Genomic DNA, 4953 nt, shown 5'->3' on the forward strand with positions numbered 1-4953 from the left:
AGCTTGTTGTCTTGCTAGGTAAACCAATAACACCGGTTGAACTTGATCTCACTCTGCCTTGTTGTTCCTGGACTGAGTTTGCAGAGCATGGCTTTGTTTCAGACTGTTTTCGAAGCACTGCCTTTTGGTACTGTCTTGGAACATACTTATGACGCATCAAAGCTCTTAATTTAAGCCAGGTTGCAACAGGTTCGTTTCCATAGAATCTCCTAGACGACACCAATGGATTCCACCAGCTTGAAGCATAACCACAAAACTCGGCAGTGGCTAATTGAACCTTTTTTACTTCAGCATAGCTTTGATAATCGAAAATCAACTCCATCTTCTGTTCCCATTCCACATATGCAGCAGGATCAGACTTGCCATGAAAAGAAGGGATTTGAAATTTCAATCCAGCATGCTTCCGGTTTATGCCCATCTGATCAAACTCCTTTTTCTTGTACTCATCTCTGGATGATCTGCCTTTCCTTTACTGCTGTAGGTCTTGTCTGAATTTTCTCAATTGATCTTTGCAGACTTCATCCAGACTGGCTGTGAATTCTTCAAGAAAAAGCTTTTCTTTCTTGCTGAGTTCTCCTTTTTGATCTCCTGCCATGGTACCTGAGACAAGAGAAAGATTAAGCCAGTAAGTAGTTCTAACAAAACAGATCACAATTATTGGATTTAGACAACGATCAGAACAGATCAAATCGAGAATAAAAAAATCAAAAACAATCAGGTTGATAATCAGAACAAGTTTGATAATCAGAAACAGACAGAAGCAACAGAACAAACGATCAATAATAAACCCAAACACAAACAGATCAGTAAACTTCAATCGACTGATCTCAAAACAGATTCAAATTGCCAAAACAAACCTAACCAACACACAGATAAGATTGAAACAATAAAACCCTAATTAGAACAGAAATAGATCATGAAATCAAGTTCAATTTCAGATTTGGATTTGATGATTAAAACAGGAAAGAACAGATTCACAATTCTCATAAACAATTTGATTTCTCTTAACCCTAATCAGTTTCAAATCAATCAAACAAATTGATGCCTTTTTTAACACGGATCTGATAAGTTTTAAATCAAAAACGTGATCAACAGTCTCAGAACTATCAGATATCAAAAACACAAACACAGATCGATACGAAATCAAAGAGTATATGAAAAGACTTCAACATATTCGTGATCAAAACACTTAGATCTAACAGATTTCAAGCTTAAACAAGTAGATCTAATCAAACTCGAAGAGAATATGAACAGATCAAAACGTGAACAGATAGAAATCAAAACACTTCCTTCCAGAGTTGCTCTAATACCACATAATGAGATCCTAGGATGATGCTCTGGAACAGATGGGATAATCCTTGCAGAAACGAATCAAAAGACTCAAGTTTCTCAAGGTATGTGGATCGAAAGGTGACACAAGAGGCTGCGGAAAGGCTCCTTGATACTCCTAGGCAATAGATCGGATATGACACACCAAACTAGAGCCCTTAGTCTCTGGATATTACACACCAGAAGTTGGATATTACACACCAACACTCAATCAACTCGACAAGCAAGAAGAAACGAGAAAACAAAAGTTTTTAATAAAAAGATGGATGCTGATACAAGGGGCCACGACCACAATATAAAGGAGAAGCCTTGTACATGCACAAGGTCTCGGAAATAACAAAAACTCTTAAGTCTAATGGCTCCCTCGAAAACTAGACAAAGACATTGTTTCCGAAAACTAAATAACATAAAAACATAGCTATAAAAATAACATAAGGTCTTCACGTGGACAGACCAAGATCAATCATCTAGGAGATAGGAGAAGTAGACTTGTGGCCTCATTAAAAACCTTCCTTTGGAAAACCCAGTGGGACAAAACCAAAGGTTAGGAAAAGTGCACACACAAGCTACTTGCCTAGATGATGATCAGCTTGAAGGTGGAGTAGCTTGAATGATGGTTAAGGTGTCTTGGATGATCAAGCTTCGGCCAAGACTAATGTATTCTTCTTGTTTCCAAGCATTCTTCAATGCATACTCAGCTACAATCTCTTCAGGTTCAGGTTTATACTTCCACTCCTTGGGGCTTTCCATGATCACATCACCATTTTTCTGTAGGTATGATACCACTCAAATTACCCTAAGGAGTGTTACTCTCATCAAAAGAGGTTCAGATGTAGTACTTAGGGATCGAATCCACAAGGAGCTAGGGAACAATTAAATCTAGTATTTATTAATTCTAAAGGTTGTAATGTTTTAAATAAAATAGCAATAGTAACTAGCGAGTAAATGATAAATGTAACTTAGGTTGGAAATGATATTAGATGCAGGGCCACTACTCAGGTGTTGGAGATTATAATTCTTATAGATGCCTAACTGTTGCATGCATGATATATTAGAGCTCATTCGCTTAACTCAGTGATCAGCTGTCGCATGTACCACTGGTTAACAGACTAGATCTTGTGTCTCACCGGTTAGATGCAGACACAAGAGAGTGTCGATCGATAGTCTATTAAGACGTCGACCGATACACTTTTGCCAACATCGATCGATTGTCAGTTGAGGACATCGATCGACGGGTTCTAGCCAGGCCTATGCGCGAGTATGAAAATGCTCTACTAAGATTATAAATTGGCGGTAAGCCCTCTCTAGAAATCCTAATATGATAGATAGATGTCAGGATGGGATAACAAGGGTGCTTGAATATGCAATCCTATGATCATGTTCTAGTTAGCTAGGCTAAAACAAGCAATGAATACAAATCTATCATGAATATCACAACAAGGCAGATCTATAGTTTGGGGCTAATCCCACAAACCTATCTAAACCCTGGATCTAACAGTTGAACTACTCAGACATAGCAAAGCAATTCATATCAATGGATAAATAGAAACTCATAGAATAGATGATAAGAAAATGAAACAAGGAGTTCCAATCACAAGTGATCTTCTCTCCCAAATGAAACTTGTAACAAAACTAGGTCTAGAAAAGAAAAGCTCTCCCTGCCGTCAAACACTTAGGCAGTATATATTCTACTAGGTTAAAAACTCGTCAGGGCATTTTGGTAATTTGGCTTGGCCTTGGTTTTTAAGTCTGCTGAATCCAAAATGTCGCGTCTGGTGTCTCGACATCGATCGACGGTACTTGTGTACATCGATCGATATTAATCTTCATCTGTCGAGGCATTTCCTGATATCGATCGTCAGCACTGATGCGTATCGATCGATTATTCTTCCTCTCGTCGACCTCTAAGTGGTCAGCTCGGGTGAAATGTCCTTTATGCTCCAAAATGCTCCAAAGTCATAGCTTTACTCCGAAATGCACCTGAACCTGAAAACATACCTAGAAGAGTAGAAAACATAGATATATATATATATATATAGTAAAATAATAATATACCATGGATAAAAATGGGTCAAATCCAAGGTATATCAACTCCCCCAGACTTACCCTTTTGCTTGTCCTCAAGCAAAACATACAGGCAGTCTCTCTGAAAGAGGTTTGAAAATATTTGGGAACTTAAGATTTTAAAAACATAGAAATCTTTCCTCAACAATTTTGCAACCACATTTAAACAGTCCTAATCACAAAAGCACACTATGCAATATCCTAGCTTAGCAACCATTTCTAACATAACACAACTCATCAATTCACGTCTGACATCCCCTCTACTGATTTCATTTCTTAGCATAAATATAAAGTGAATGCTTTACCTTGGGAGTATCGATCACAGGATGCAAGGATTTCAGACAGGTATCTGGAGCTGCAGGTAAAAGTTAGTTCCTAGTTTCTCTCTCTCTAAATTTCTCTCTTGAGTCAAAGTCTGCTTCCATTGCAGGATCAGTGACCAAGATTGGACAGGCTTCCATGAATCAAAACTTAATGGTGGTTGCCACCAAGTTCTGTTCACTTCTTTTTGACCTATATCCAAGAGTTCTTTGCGAAAGCGAGCCTTGAAGATTGCCGCCTCCAAGTCCCGTTTCGAACTCTTTTATTTGAGTCTTTATGAATCAAGCCTTAATGGTTTTAGCCACCAAGTCCTGTTCAGACTCATCCTAATTAAACAATAGATCTTTCTTATATATATATATATATATATATATATTTTATTGTTATTATTTTTATTTATTTTTTATTTTTATTCTATAACTAATCTAGGGTCGAAATCTAGAGAGAGAAAATGTGATAAATAATCTAAACCAGGCGTTACCTTCCAGACCTATCTGAAGAATCCGATCCCATGTATACCAAGCCCCAAGACAAGCGGTTATGTCAGGTTTAGTGTTGGAAATCAGCTTTGGTTACTTCATGCGGTTCAAGGCAAGTGTGTAGTTGATAGGTTGATCTGCTTTAGCATCTCTAGTGCTATCTGCAATCAGTAAATCTAAAATGGTGCTAAAGATTGGTTAGATATTCATGTTTAAACCAATATTAGATTATAGTCCCTATTTTCGATAGCTAAGCATAATTTATTTGAAATTCCTTTTTACGTAAGAATAAAATAAATTATATCAGTAAATCTCCCCCCAGACTTAAATTACACTGTCCCAATGTAACTCAGCCGGAGTTATGATGAAAAGTGTATGATGTACGAAATGTAACAAGTAGGTAAGATACATCTGACCGGGTTAGATATCGATCGATGGGTAAGTGTTACATCGATCGCCGTGTGGTTGCCTATGTCGAACGATGTCGATGTCTCGTCGTCGGTCGATATTCAAGTCCTCCTACTTGGGTCTCCTAAATCTAAAAGAAATAAAACGAAAGAAATTAAATGCTAGCTAATAAAACCAAAGTAAAATACTTAATAGTGGGTTGCCTCCCACTCAGCGCTTGGTTATAGTCATTTAGCTTGACTGTGGTAGTGATTGGCTATTGGGTGGAGAAGCAGCTGCTTGTTGGAAAGCAAGCATCCACGTCATCTCTGCGCATTCTGGACCAAGATGCAATGAAACTTCTTGTGGCCTC

The sequence above is a fragment of the Brassica napus genome, chromosome A6 (assembly GCF_020379485.1).
Source record: "Brassica napus cultivar Da-Ae chromosome A6, Da-Ae, whole genome shotgun sequence".
Taxonomy (NCBI): Eukaryota; Viridiplantae; Streptophyta; class Magnoliopsida; order Brassicales; family Brassicaceae; genus Brassica; species Brassica napus.